Source organism: Gadus chalcogrammus, chromosome 5 (genome assembly GCF_026213295.1).
Source record: "Gadus chalcogrammus isolate NIFS_2021 chromosome 5, NIFS_Gcha_1.0, whole genome shotgun sequence".
In the NCBI taxonomy this organism is placed as follows: Eukaryota; Metazoa; Chordata; class Actinopteri; order Gadiformes; family Gadidae; genus Gadus; species Gadus chalcogrammus.
In genome coordinates, this window is record NC_079416.1 from 514,682 (window position 1) to 528,381 (window position 13,700).

Here is a 13,700-nt window from a genome sequence, read left to right on the forward strand (position 1 = left end):
CTTATCCATGTAAACGATCATTGTGACATCTGAATTCATTAATTATCTGAAATACACTGCGTGTGCGTGTGATGTTAAATGTTTGAACCAAGGTTAACGGTTAAAGTGTCAGAGAATGGGTGGTGATTTTTTGACGTCCTCCCATGATCTGAAGTGAGCGTGCATGTTTGTGTTGGTGAAAGTTTAAGAAATGTACAACTGTCGGTTCAGCTCTCTGGTGCTCCCTGCTGGCAGTATCACTATACTGTCCTCATGTTTCACAAAAACAGTTTTGAGAGACGTTGTCAGTTTTTGTATGTTGCTTAAATCCTCCAAAGCGGTTGGCAGTAAACATCAGGTCACGGTAGGTTATGCTCAAGCTAACAGGTTTCCGTTGCGTAGTGATTATCACGTTCGCCTAACACGCGAAAGGTCTCCGGTTTGAAACCGGGCAGAAACAGTTTCATTGTTTTGAGATATATACAAAGTTAATGATTAAATTCTCCTGCTTTACTATCAAGCAGCTATTCGGGAAAAGTCTATCTGGAACAGAAACTTCAGCAGCGTCTACTTGGCACCACGCCACCTCTTCAACCGATAGCCTCGTCATATTATTAAGTATTTAAACCAACGCGGAAAACCTGTTCATGCGGGTGCTTCTGATGACAATATTTTCTAGTTTTTTTTTCTTTCGCACAGGTTTCCGTAGTGTAGTGGTTATCACGTTCGCCTTACACGCGAAAGGTCCCCGGTTCAAGACCGGGCGGAAACAGCATTAATTACACATTTAATGTTTAAATTCTCCTGCTTTGCTATCAAGCAGCAATTCGGGAAAAGTCTGTCTGGAACAGGACCTTCAGCAGTGACTACTTGGCACCACGCCACCTCTTCAACCGATAGCCTCGTCATATTATTAAGTGTTTAAACCTGCGCTGAAAACCTGTTCATGCGGGAGCTTCTGCTGACAAAATTTTCTAGGGTTATGCTCAAGCTAACAGGTTTCCGTTGCGTAGTGATTATCACGTTCGCCTAACACGCGAAAGGTCTCCGGTTTGAAACCGGGCAGAAACAGTTTCATTGTTTTGAGATATATACAAAGTTAATGTTTAAATTCTCCTGCTTTACTATCAAGCAGCTATTCGGGAAAAGTCTATCTGGAACAGAAACTTCAGCAGCGTCTACTTGGCACCACGCCACCTCTTCAACCGATAGCCTCGTCATATTATTAAGTATTTAAACCAACGCGGAAAACCTGTTCATGCGGGTGCTTCTGATGACATTTTTTTCTAGTTTTTTTTTCTTTCGCACAGGTTTCCGTAGTGTAGTGGTTATCACGTTCGCCTTACACGCGAAAGGTCCCCGGTTCAAGACCGGGCGGAAACAGCATTAATTACAAATTTAATGTTTAAATTCTCCTGCTTTGCTATCAAGCAGCAATTCGGGAAAAGTCGGTCTGGAACAGGACCTTCAGCAGTGACTACTTGGCACCACGCCACCTCTTCAACCGATAGCCTCGTCATATTATTAAGTGTTTAAACCTGCGCTGAAAACCTGTTCATGCGGGAGCTTCTGCTGAAAACATTTTCTAGGGTTATGCTCAAGCTAATAGGTTTCCGTTGTGTAGTGATGATCACGTTCGCCTAACACGCGATAGGTCCCCGGTTCGAAACCGGGCAGAAACAGTTTCATCGTTTTGAGGTATACAAAGTTAATGTTTAAATTCTCCTGCTTTACTATCAAGCAGCTATTCGGGAAAAGGGTATCTGGAACAGAAACTTCAGCAGCGTCTACTTGGCACCACGCCAACTCTTCAACCGATAGCCGCGTCATATTATTAAGTGTTTAAACCTGCGCTGAAAACCTGTTCATGCGGGAGCTTCTGCTTACAAAATTTTCTAGGGTTTTGCTCAATCTACATGGTTTCCGTAGTGTAGTGGTTATCACGTTCGCCTAACACGCGAAAGGTCCCCGGTTCGAAACCGGGCGGAAACAGCAATACTGTTTTGAGATCAACAAAGTTAATGTTTAAATTCTCCTGCTTTACTATCAAGCAGCTATTCGTGATGAGTCTATCTGGAACAGAGCCTTCAGCAGCGTCTACTTGGCACCACGCCACCTCTTCAACCGATAGCCTCGTCATATTATTAAGTGTTTAAACCTGCGCTGAAAACCTGTTCATGCGGGAGCTTCTGCTGACAACATTTTCTAGGGTTATGCTCAAGCTAACAGGTTTCCGTTGTGTAGTGATTATCACGTTCGCCTAACACGCGAAAGGTCTCCGGTTTGAAACCGGGCAGAAACAGTTTCATTGTTTTGAGATATACAAAGTTAATGTTTAAATTCTCCTGCTTTACTATCAAGCAGCTATTCGGGAAAAGTCTATCTGGAACAGAAACTTCAGCAGCGTCTACTTGGCACCACGCCACCTCTTCAACCGATAGCCTCGTCATATTATTAAGTGTTTAAACCTGCGCTGAAAACCTGTTCATGCGGGAGCTTCTGCTGACAACATTTTCTAGGGTTATGCTCAAGCTAATAGGTTTCCGTTGTGTAGTGATGATCACGTTCGCCTAACACGCGATAGGTCCCCGGTTCGAAACCGGGCAGAAACAGTTTCATCGTTTTGAGGTATACAAAGTTAATGTTTAAATTCTCCTGCTTTACTATCAAGCAGCTATTCGGGAAAAGGGTATCTGGAACAGAAACTTCAGCAGCGTCTACTTGGCACCACGCCAACTCTTCAACCGATAGCCGCGTCATATTATTAAGTGTTTAAACCTGCGCTGAAAACCTGTTCATGCGGGAGCTTCTGCTTACAAAATTTTCTAGGGTTTTGCATAATCTACATGGTTTCCGTAGTGTAGTGGTTATCACGTTCGCCTAACACGCGAAAGGTCCCCGGTTCGAAACCGGGCAGAAACAGCAATACTGTTTTGAGATCAACAAAGTTAATGTTTAAATTCTCCTGCTTTACTATCAAGCAGCTATTCGTGATGAGTCTATCTGGAACAGAGCCTTCAGCAGCGTCTACTTGGCACCACGCCACCTCTTCAACTGATAGCCTCGTCATATTATTAAGTGTTTAAACCTGCGCTGAAAACCTGTTCATGCGGGAGCTTCTGCTGACAAAATTTTCTAGGGTTTTTCTCAATCGACATGGTTTCCTTCGTGTAGTGGTTATCACGTTCGCCTAACACGCGAAAGGTCCCCGGTTCGAGACCGGGCGGAAACATGGTGAAAGTATTTGTATTTAGCGCTCGCAGTTGAGAGCATAGACTGTATGAAAGTTAAACTCGAACTCTCGTTGTGAGAAGTGTCTGGGTGTCAACCTCCTTTCCTGATTTTCCTAGCGTTACTGAGTCTTCTACGTGCACCTCTCCAGCATGGACTTCTGGGGTAACCGTCTCATCCTGGATCGTCTAGCATGCAATGGACGGTTCGTAGGCCATTGGCATGTCGTGGCGGGCTTTGGCCGCTGTCGTTACGACTTTACAATTGAGGCCTAGCGTGTTAGCATTGTTCCCCGCTGTAGCAGATGGGCGAATGGATGTTTAGGATAATATGTTTCAAATATGTATGATATAACCACTTACATTCACACCTGACCACTCTGACCCTGGTTCCATTAAATGGTGTGAACTCGATTGGACGGTTGATGACAGGATTCAAATGGGTTGCCAGATTCTCCATGAATGTGTTTCCGTAGTGTAGTGGTTATCACGTTCGCCTAACACGCGAAAGGTCTCCGGTTTGAAACCGGGCAGAAACAGTTTCATTGTTTTGAGATATACAAAGTTAATGTTTAAATTCTCCTGCTTTACTATCAAGCAGCTATTCGGGAAAAGTCTATCTGGAACAGAAACTTCAGCAGCGTCTACTTGGCACCACGCCAACTCTTCAACCGATAGCCGCGTCATATTATTAAGTGTTTAAACCTGCGCTGAAAACCTGTTCATGCGGGAGCTTCTGCTGACAACATTTTCTAGGGTTTTGCACAATCTACATGGTTTCCGTAGTGTAGTGGTTATCACGTTCGCTTAACACGCGAAAGGTCCCCGGTTCGAAACCGGGCGGAAACAGCAATACTATTTTGAGATCAACAAAGTTAATGTTTAAATTCTCCTGCTTTACTATCAAGCAGCTATTCGTGATGAGTCTATCTGGAACAGAGCCTTCAGCAGCGTCTACTTGGCACCACGCCACCTCTTCAACTGATAGCCTCGTCATAATATTAAGTGTTTAAACCTGCGCTGAAAACCTGTTCATGTGGGAGCTTCTGCTGACAAAATTTTCTAGGGTTATGCTCAAGCTAACAGGTTTCCGTTGCGTAGTGATTATCACGTTCGCCTAACACGCGAAAGGTCTCCGGTTTGAAACCCGGCAGAAACAGTTTCATTGTTTTGAGATATATACAAAGTTAATGTTTAAATTCTCCTGCTTTACTATCAAGCAGCTATTCGGGAAAAGTCTATCTGGAACAGAAACTTCAGCAGCGTCTACTTGGCACCACGCCACCTCTTCAACCGATAGCCTCGTCATATTATTAAGTATTTAAACCAACGCGGAAAACCTGTTCATGCGGGTGCTTCTGATGACAATTTTTTCTAGTTTTTTTTTCTTTCGCACAGGTTTCCGTAGTGTAGTGGTTATCACGTTCGCCTTACACGCGAAAGGTCCCCGGTTCAAGACCGGGCGGAAACAGCATTAATTACAAATTTAATGTTTAAATTCTCCTGCTTTGCTATCAAGCAGCAATTCGTGATGAGTCTATCTGGAACAGAGCCTTCAGCAGCGTCTACTTGGCACCACGCCACCTCTTCAACTGATAGCCTCGTCATATTATTAAGTGTTTAAACCTGCGCTGAAAACCTGTTCATGCGGGAGCTTCTGCTGACAACATTTTCTAGGGTTTTGCTCAAACAACATGGTTTCCGTAGTGTAGTGGTTATCACGTTCGCCTAACACGTGATAGGTCCCCGGTTCGAAACCGGGCAGAAACAGTTTCATCGTTTTGAGACACACAAAGTTAATGTTTAAATTCTCCTGCTTTACTATCAAGCAGCTATTCGGGAAAAGGCTATCTGGAACAGAAACTTCAGCAGCGTCTACTTGGCACCACGCTACCTCTTCAACCGATAGCCGTGTCATATTATTAAGTGTTTAAACCTGCGCTGAAAACCTGTTCATGCGTGAGCTTCTGATGACAAATTTTCTAGGGTTTTGCGCAATCTAACTGGTTTCCGTAGTGTAGTGGTTATCACGTTCGCCTAACACGCGATAGGTCCCCGGTTCGAAACCGGGCAGAAACAGTTTCATCGTTTTGAGGTATACAAAGTTAATGTTTAAATTCTCCTGCTTTACTATCAAGCAGCTATTCGGGAAAAGGGTATCTGGAACAGAAACTTCAGCAGCGTCTACTTGGCACCACGCCAACTCTTCAACCGATAGCCGCGTCATATTATTAAGTGTTTAAACCTGCGCTGAAAACCTGTTCATGCGGGAGCTTCTGCTTACAAAATTTTCTAGGGTTTTGCACAATCTACATGGTTTCCGTAGTGTAGTGGTTATCACGTTCGCCTAACACGCGTAAGGTCCCCGGTTCGAAACCGGGCTGAAACAGCAATACTGTTTTGAGATCAACAAAGTTAATGTTTAAATTCTCCTGCTTTACTATCAAGCAGCTATTCGTGATGAGTCTATCTGGAACAGAGCCTTCAGCAGCGTCTACTTGGCACCACGCCACCTCTTCAACTGATAGCCTCGTCATATTATTAAGTGTTTAAACCTGCGCTGAAAACCTGTTCATGCGGGAGCTTCTGCTGACAAAATTTTCTAGGGTTTTTCTCAATCGACATGGTTTCCTTAGTGTAGTGGTTATCACGTTCGCCTAACACGCGAAAGGTCCCCGGTTCGAGACCGGGCGGAAACATGGTGAAAGTATTTGTATTTAGCGCTCGCAGTTGAGAGCATAGACTGTATGAAAGTTAAACTCGAACTCTCGTTGTGAGAAGTGTCTGGGTGTCAACCTCCTTTCCTGAATTTCCTAGCATTACTGAGTCTTTTACGTGCACCTCTCCAGCATGGACTTCTGGGGTAACCGTCTCATCCTGGATCGTCTAGCATGCAATGGACGGTTCGTAGGCCATTGGCATGTCGTGGCGGGCTTTGGCCGCTGTCGTTACGACTTTACAATTGAGGCCTAGCGTGTTAGCATTGTTCCCCGCTGTAGCAGATGGGCGAATGGATGTTTAGGATAATATGTTTGTAATATGTATGATATAACCACTTACATTCACACCTGACCACTCTGACCCTGGTTCCATTAAATGGTGTGAACTCGATTGGACGGTTGATGACAGGATTCAAATGGGTTGCCAGATTATCCGTGTATGTGTTTCCGTAGTGTAGTGGTTATCACGTTCGCCTCACACGCGAAAGGTCACCGGTTCGAAACCGGGCGGAAACAGCAATACTGTTTTGAGATCAACAAAGTTAATGTTTAAATTCTCCTGCTTTACTATCAAGCAGCTATTCGTGATGAGTCTATCTGGAACAGAGCCTTCAGCAGCGTCTACTTGGCACCACGCCACCTCTTCAACTGATAGCCTCGTCATATTATTAAGTGTTTAAACCTGCGCTGAAAACCTGTTCATGTGGGAGCTTCTGCTGACAAAATTTTCTAGGGTTATGCTCAAGCTAACAGGTTTCCGTTGCGTAGTGATTATCACGTTCGCCTAACACGCGAAAGGTCTCCGGTTTGAAACCGGGCAGAAACAGTTTCATTGTTTTGAGATATATACAAAGTTAATGTTTAAATTCTCCTGCTTTACTATCAAGCAGCTATTCGGGAAAAGTCTATCTGGAACAGAAACTTCAGCAGCGTCTACTTGGCACCACGCCACCTCTTCAACCGATAGCCTCGTCATATTATTAAGTATTTAAACCAACGCGGAAAACCTGTTCATGCGGGTGCTTCTGATGACAATTTTTTCTATTTTTTTTTTCTTTCGCACAGGTTTCCGTAGTGTAGTGGTTATCACGTTCGCCTTACACGCGAAAGGTCCCCGGTTCAAGACCGGGCGGAAACAGCATTAATTACAAATTTAATGTTTAAATTCTCCTGCTTTGCTATCAAGCAGCAATTCGGGAAAAGTCGGTCTGGAACAGGACCTTCAGCAGTGACTACTTGGCACCACGCCACCTCTTCAACCGATAGCCTCGTCATATTATTAAGTGTTTAAACCTGCGCTGAAAACCTGTTCATGCGGGAGCTTCTGCTTACAAAATTTTCTAGGGTTTTGCTCAATCTACATGGTTTCAGTAGTGTAGTGGTTATCACGTTCGCCTAACACGCGAAAGGTCCCCGGTTTGAAACCGGGCGGAAACAGCAATAATGTTTTGAGATCAACAAAGTTAATGTTTAAATTCTCCTGCTTTACTATCAAGCAGCTATTCGTGATGAGTCTATCTGGAACAGAGCCTTCAGCAGCGTCTACTTGGCACCACGCCACCTCTTCAACTGATAGCCTCGTCATATTATTAAGTGTTTAAACCTGCGCTGAAAACCTGTTCATGCGGGAGCTTCTGCTGACAAAATTTTCTAGGGTTTTTCTCAATCGCCATGGTTTCCGTAGTGTAGTGGTTATCACGTTCGCCTAACACGCGAAAGGTCCCCGGTTCGAGACCGGGCGGAAACATGGTGAAAGTATTTGTATTTAGCGCTCGCAGTTGAGAGCATAGACTGTATGAAAGTTAAACTCGAACTCTCGTTGTGAGAAGTGTCTGGGTGTCAACCTCCTTTCCTGATTTTCCTAGCGTTACTGAGTCTTTTACGTGCACCTCTCCAGCATGGACTTCTGGGGTAACCGTCTCATCCTGGATCGTCTAGCATGCAATGGACGGTTCGTAGGCCATTGGCATGTCGTGGCGGGCTTTGGCCGCTGTCGTTACGACTTTACAATTGAGGCCTAGCGTGTTAGCATTGTTCCCCGCTGTAGCAGATGGGCGAATGGATGTTTAGGATAATATGTTTGTAATATGTATGATATAACCACTTACATTCACACCTGACCACTCTGACCCTGGTTCCATTAAATGGTGTGAACTCGATTGGACGGTTGATGACAGGATTCAAATGGGTTGCCAGATTATCCGTGTATGTGTTTCCGTAGTGTAGTGGTTATCACGTTCGCCTCACACGCGAAAGGTCACCGGTTCGAAACCGGGCGGAAACAGCAATACTGTTTTGAGATCAACAAAGTTAATGTTTAAATTCTCCTGCTTTACTATCAAGCAGCTATTCGTGATGAGTCTATCTGGAACAGAGCCTTCAGCAGCGTCTACTTGGCACCACGCCACCTCTTCAACTGATAGCCTCGTCATATTATTAAGTGTTTAAACCTGCGCTGAAAACCTGTTCATGTGGGAGCTTCTGCTGACAAAATTTTCTAGGGTTATGCTCAAGCTAACAGGTTTCCGTTGTGTAGTGATTATCACGTTCGCCTAACACGCGATAGGTCCCCGGTTCGAAACCGGGCAGAAACAGTTTCATCGTTTTGAGATATACAAAGTTAATGTTTAAATTCTCCTGCTTTACTATCAAGCAGCTATTCGGGAAAAGGCTATCTGGAACAGAAACTTCAGCAGCGTCTATTTGGCACCACGCCAACTCTTCAACCGATAGCCGCGTCATATTATTAAGTGTTTAAACCTGCGCTGAAAACCTGTTCATGCGGGAGCTTCTGCTGACAAAATTTTCTAGGGTTTTGCACATTCTACATGGTTTCCGTAGTGTAGTGGTTATCACGTTCGCCTAACATGCGAAAGGTCCCCGGTTCGAAACCGGGCGGAAACAGCAATACTGTTTTGAGATCAACAAAGTTAATGTTTAAATTCTCCTGCTTTACTATCAAGCAGCTATTCGTGATGAGTCTATCTGGAACAGAGCCTTCAGCAGCGTCTACTTGGCACCACGCCACCTCTTCAACTGATAGCCTCGTCATATTATTAAGTGTTTAAACCTGCGCTGAAAACCTGTTCATGTGGGAGCTTCTGCTGACAAAATTTTCTAGGGTTATGCTCAAGCTAACAGGTTTCCGTTGCGTAGTGATTATCACGTTCGCCTAACACGCGATAGGTCTCCGGTTTGAAACCGGGCAGAAACAGTTTCATTGTTTTGAGATATATACAAAGTTAATGTTTAAATTCTCCTGCTTTACTATCAAGCAGCTATTCGGGAAAAGTCTATCTGGAACAGAAACTTCAGCAGCGTCTACTTGGCACCACGCCACCTCTTCAACCGATAGCCTCGTCATATTATTAAGTATTTAAACCAACGCGGAAAACCTGTTCATGCGGGTGCTTCTGATGACAATTTTTTCTATTTTTTTTTTCTTTCGCACAGGTTTCCGTAGTGTAGTGGTTATCACGTTCGCCTTACACGCGAAAGGTCCCCGGTTCAAGACCGGGCGGAAACAGCATTAATTACAAATTTAATGTTTAAATTCTCCTGCTTTGCTATCAAGCAGCAATTCGGGAAAAGTCGGTCTGGAACAGGACCTTCAGCAGTGACTACTTGGCACCACGCCACCTCTTCAACCGATAGCCTCGTCATATTATTAAGTGTTTAAACCTGCGCTGAAAACCTGTTCATGCGGGAGCTTCTGCTTACAAAATTTTCAAGGGTTTTGGTCAATCTACATGGTTTCAGTAGTGTAGTGGTTATCACGTTCGCCTAACACGCGAAAGGTCCCCGGTTTGAAACCGGGCGGAAACAGCAATAATGTTTTGAGATCAACAAAGTTAATGTTTAAATTCTCCTGCTTTACTATCAAGCAGCTATTCGTGATGAGTCTATCTGGAACAGAGCCTTCAGCAGCGTCTACTTGGCACCACGCCACCTCTTCAACTGATAGCCTCGTCATATTATTAAGTGTTTAAACCTGCGCTGAAAACCTGTTCATGCGGGAGCTTCTGCTGACAAAATTTTCTAGGGTTTTTCTCAATCGCCATGGTTTCCGTAGTGTAGTGGTTATCACGTTCGCCTAACACGCGAAAGGTCCCCGGTTCGAGACCGGGCGGAAACATGGTGAAAGTATTTGTATTTAGCGCTCGCAGTTGAGAGCATAGACTGTATGAAAGTTAAACTCGAACTCTCGTTGTGAGAAGTGTCTGGGTGTCAACCTCCTTTCCTGATTTTCCTAGCGTTACTGAGTCTTTTACGTGCACCTCTCCAGCATGGACTTCTGGGGTAACCGTCTCATCCTGGATCGTCTAGCATGCAATGGACGGTTCGTAGGCCATTGGCATGTCGTGGCGGGCTTTGGCCGCTGTCGTTACGACTTTACAATTGAGGCCTAGCGTGTTAGCATTGTTCCCCGCTGTAGCAGATGGGCGAATGGATGTTTAGGATAATATGTTTGTAATATGTATGATATAACCACTTACATTCACACCTGACCACTCTGACCCTGGTTCCATTAAATGGTGTGAACTCGATTGGACGGTTGATGACAGGATTCAAATGGGTTGCCAGATTCTCCGTGTATGTGTTTCCGTAGTGTAGTGGTTATCACGTTCGCCTCACACGCGAAAGGTCACCGGTTCGAAACCGGGCGGAAACAGCAATACTGTTTTGAGATCAACAAAGTTAATGTTTAAATTCTCCTGCTTTACTATCAAGCAGCTATTCGTGATGAGTCTATCTGGAACAGAGCCTTCAGCAGCGTCTACTTGGCACCACGCCACCTCTTCAACTGATAGCCTCGTCATATTATTAAGTGTTTAAACCTGCGCTGAAAACCTGTTCATGTGGGAGCTTCTGCTGACAAAATTTTCTAGGGTTATGCTCAAGCTAACAGGTTTCCGTTGCGTAGTGATTATCACTTTCGCCTAACACGCGAAAGGTCTCCGGTTTGAAACCGGGCAGAAACAGTTTCATTGTTTTGAGATATACAAAGTTAATGTTTAAATTCTCCTGCTTTACTATCAAGCAGCTATTCGGGAAAAGTCTATCTGGAACAGAAACTTCAGCAGCGTCTACTTGGCACCACGCCACCTCTTCAACCGATAGCCTCGTCATATTATTAAGTATTTAAACCAACGCGGAAAACCTGTTCATGCGGGTGCTTCTGATGACAATTTTTTCTAGTTTTTTTTTCTTTCGCACAGGTTTCCGTAGTGTAGTGGTTATCACGTTCGCCTTACACGCGAAAGGTCCCCGGTTCAAGACCGGGCGGAAACAGCATTAATTACAAATTTAATGTTTAAATTCTCCTGCTTTGCTATCAAGCAGCAATTCGGGAAAAGTCGGTCTGGAACAGGACCTTCAGCAGTGACTACTTGGCACCACGCCACCTCTTCAACCGATAGCCTCGTCATATTATTAAGTGTTTAAACCTGCGCTGAAAACCTGTTCATGCGGGAGCTTCTGCTGACAAAATTTTCTAGGGTTATGCTCAAGCTAATAGGTTTCCGTTGTGTAGTGATTATCACGTTCGCCTAACACGCGATAGGTCCCTGGTTCGAAACCGGGCAGAAACAGTTTCATCGTTTTGAGATATACAAAGTTAATGTTTAAATTCTCCTGCTTTACTATCAAGCAGCTATTCGGGAAAAGGCTATCTGGAACAGAAACTTCAGCAGCGTCTACTTGGCACCACGCCAACTCTTCAACCGATAGCCGCGTCATATTATTAAGTGTTTAAACCTGCGCTGAAAACCTGTTCATGCGGGAGCTTCTGCTGACAAAATTTTCTAGGGTTTTGCACAATCTACATGGTTTCCGTAGTGTAGTGGTTATCACGTTCGCCTAACACGCGAAAGGTCCCCGGTTCGAAACCGGGCGGAAACAGTAATACTGTTTTGAGATCAACAAAGTTAATGTTTAAATTCTCCTGCTTTACTATCAAGCAGCTATTCGTGATGAGTCTATCTGGAACAGAGCCTTCAGCAGCGTCTACTTGGCACCACGCCACCTCTTCAACTGATAGCCTCGTCATATTATTAAGTGTTTAAACCTGCGCTGAAAACCTGTTCATGTGGGAGCTTCTGCTGACAAAATTTTCTAGGGTTATGCTCAAGCTAACAGGTTTCCGTTGCGTAGTGATTATCACGTTCGCCTAACACGCGAAAGGTCTCCGGTTTGAAACCGGGCAGAAACAGTTTCATTGTTTTGAGATATACAAAGTTAATGTTTAAATTCTCCTGCTTTACTATCAAGCAGCTATTCGGGAAAAGTCTATCTGGAACAGAAACTTCAGCAGCGTCTACTTGGCACCACGCCACCTCTTCAACCGATAGCCTCGTCATATTATTAAGTATTTAAACCAACGCGGAAAACCTGTTCATGCGGGTGCTTCTGATGACAATTTTTTCTATTTTTTTTTTCTTTCGCACAGGTTTCCGTAGTGTAGTGGTTATCACGTTCGCCTTACACGCGAAAGGTCCCCGGTTCAAGACCGGGCGGAAACAGCATTAATTACAAATTTAATGTTTAAATTCTCCTGCTTTGCTATCAAGCAGCAATTCGGGAAAAGTCGGTCTGGAACAGGACCTTCAGCAGTGACTACTTGGCACCACGCCACCTCTTCAACCGATAGCCTCGTCATATTATTAAGTGTTTAAACCTGCGCTGAAAACCTGTTCATGCGGGAGCTTCTGCTTACAAAATTTTCTAGGGTTTTGCTCAATCTACATGGTTTCAGTAGTGTAGTGGTTATCACGTTCGCCTAACACGCGAAAGGTCCCCGGTTTGAAACCGGGCGGAAACAGCAATAATGTTTTGAGATCAACAAAGTTAATGTTTAAATTCTCCTGCTTTACTATCAAGCAGCTATTCGTGATGAGTCTATCTGGAACAGAGCCTTCAGCAGCGTCTACTTGGCACCACGCCACCTCTTCAACTTATAGCCTCGTCATATTATTAAGTGTTTAAACCTGCGCTGAAAACCTGTTCATGCGGGAGCTTCTGCTGACAAAATTTTCTAGGGTTTTTCTCAATCGCCATGGTTTCCGTAGTGTAGTGGTTATCACGTTCGCCTAACACGCGAAAGGTCCCCGGTTCGAGACCGGGCGGAAACATGGTGAAAGTATTTGTATTTAGCGCTCGCAGTTGAGAGCATAGACTGTATGAAAGTTAAACTCGAACTCTCGTTGTGAGAAGTGTCTGGGTGTCAACCTCCTTTCCTGATTTTCCTAGCGTTACTGAGTCTTTTACGTGCACCTCTCCAGCATGGACTTCTGGGGTAACCGTCTCATCCTGGATCGTCTAGCATGCAATGGACGGTTCGTAGGCCATTGGCATGTCGTGGCGGGCTTTGGCCGCTGTCGTTACGACTTTACAATTGAGGCCTAGCGTGTTAGCATTGTTCCCCGCTGTAGCAGATGGGCGAATGGATGTTTAGGATAATATGTTTGTAATATGTATGATATAACCACTTACATTCACACCTGACCACTCTGACCCTGGTTCCATTAAATGGTGTGAACTCGATTGGACGGTTGATGACAGGATTCAAATGGGTTGCCAGAATATCCGTGTATGTGTTTCCGTAGTGTAGTGGTTATCACGTTCGCCTCACACGCGAAAGGTCACCGGTTCGAAACCGGGCGGAAACAGCAATACTGTTTTGAGATCAACAAAGTTAATGTTTAAATTCACCTGCTTTACTATCAAGCAGCTATTCGTGATGAGTCTATCTGGAACAGAGCCTTCAGCAGCG

The 13,700-nt window shown here is 44.5% G+C and overlaps 19 non-coding genes across 19 annotated transcripts; all 19 read left to right on the forward strand.

The window, feature by feature from the left end:
- The first annotated feature begins 678 nt into the window (after positions 1-678).
- trnav-uac (transfer RNA valine (anticodon UAC)) lies at positions 679-751 on the forward strand. The gene has a single exon. It is a non-coding gene; the product is annotated as a tRNA-Val (tRNA).
- Positions 752-1,289: 538 nt separating this feature from the next.
- Positions 1,290-1,362, forward strand: trnav-uac (transfer RNA valine (anticodon UAC)). The gene has a single exon. It is a non-coding gene; the product is annotated as a tRNA-Val (tRNA).
- Positions 1,363-1,898: 536 nt separating this feature from the next.
- On the forward strand, positions 1,899-1,971 carry trnav-aac (transfer RNA valine (anticodon AAC)). The gene has a single exon. It is a non-coding gene; the product is annotated as a tRNA-Val (tRNA).
- An 857-nt stretch (positions 1,972-2,828) lies between these two features.
- trnav-aac (transfer RNA valine (anticodon AAC)) lies at positions 2,829-2,901 on the forward strand. The gene has a single exon. It is a non-coding gene; the product is annotated as a tRNA-Val (tRNA).
- Positions 2,902-3,985: 1,084 nt separating this feature from the next.
- trnav-aac (transfer RNA valine (anticodon AAC)) lies at positions 3,986-4,058 on the forward strand. Its single transcript has one exon. It is a non-coding gene; the product is annotated as a tRNA-Val (tRNA).
- A 549-nt stretch (positions 4,059-4,607) lies between these two features.
- Positions 4,608-4,680, forward strand: trnav-uac (transfer RNA valine (anticodon UAC)). The gene has a single exon. It is a non-coding gene; the product is annotated as a tRNA-Val (tRNA).
- A 1,692-nt stretch (positions 4,681-6,372) lies between these two features.
- trnav-cac (transfer RNA valine (anticodon CAC)) lies at positions 6,373-6,445 on the forward strand. Its single transcript has one exon. It is a non-coding gene; the product is annotated as a tRNA-Val (tRNA).
- A 549-nt stretch (positions 6,446-6,994) lies between these two features.
- trnav-uac (transfer RNA valine (anticodon UAC)) lies at positions 6,995-7,067 on the forward strand. The gene has a single exon. It is a non-coding gene; the product is annotated as a tRNA-Val (tRNA).
- A 536-nt stretch (positions 7,068-7,603) lies between these two features.
- Positions 7,604-7,676, forward strand: trnav-aac (transfer RNA valine (anticodon AAC)). Its single transcript has one exon. It is a non-coding gene; the product is annotated as a tRNA-Val (tRNA).
- A 464-nt stretch (positions 7,677-8,140) lies between these two features.
- trnav-cac (transfer RNA valine (anticodon CAC)) lies at positions 8,141-8,213 on the forward strand. The gene has a single exon. It is a non-coding gene; the product is annotated as a tRNA-Val (tRNA).
- Positions 8,214-8,760: 547 nt separating this feature from the next.
- Positions 8,761-8,833, forward strand: trnav-aac (transfer RNA valine (anticodon AAC)). Its single transcript has one exon. It is a non-coding gene; the product is annotated as a tRNA-Val (tRNA).
- Positions 8,834-9,382: 549 nt separating this feature from the next.
- On the forward strand, positions 9,383-9,455 carry trnav-uac (transfer RNA valine (anticodon UAC)). The gene has a single exon. It is a non-coding gene; the product is annotated as a tRNA-Val (tRNA).
- A 536-nt stretch (positions 9,456-9,991) lies between these two features.
- Positions 9,992-10,064, forward strand: trnav-aac (transfer RNA valine (anticodon AAC)). The gene has a single exon. It is a non-coding gene; the product is annotated as a tRNA-Val (tRNA).
- Positions 10,065-10,528: 464 nt separating this feature from the next.
- Positions 10,529-10,601, forward strand: trnav-cac (transfer RNA valine (anticodon CAC)). The gene has a single exon. It is a non-coding gene; the product is annotated as a tRNA-Val (tRNA).
- Positions 10,602-11,148: 547 nt separating this feature from the next.
- trnav-uac (transfer RNA valine (anticodon UAC)) lies at positions 11,149-11,221 on the forward strand. Its single transcript has one exon. It is a non-coding gene; the product is annotated as a tRNA-Val (tRNA).
- A 536-nt stretch (positions 11,222-11,757) lies between these two features.
- On the forward strand, positions 11,758-11,830 carry trnav-aac (transfer RNA valine (anticodon AAC)). The gene has a single exon. It is a non-coding gene; the product is annotated as a tRNA-Val (tRNA).
- A 547-nt stretch (positions 11,831-12,377) lies between these two features.
- On the forward strand, positions 12,378-12,450 carry trnav-uac (transfer RNA valine (anticodon UAC)). The gene has a single exon. It is a non-coding gene; the product is annotated as a tRNA-Val (tRNA).
- A 536-nt stretch (positions 12,451-12,986) lies between these two features.
- On the forward strand, positions 12,987-13,059 carry trnav-aac (transfer RNA valine (anticodon AAC)). The gene has a single exon. It is a non-coding gene; the product is annotated as a tRNA-Val (tRNA).
- Positions 13,060-13,523: 464 nt separating this feature from the next.
- trnav-cac (transfer RNA valine (anticodon CAC)) lies at positions 13,524-13,596 on the forward strand. Its single transcript has one exon. It is a non-coding gene; the product is annotated as a tRNA-Val (tRNA).
- The last annotated feature ends 104 nt before the right edge of the window (positions 13,597-13,700 follow it).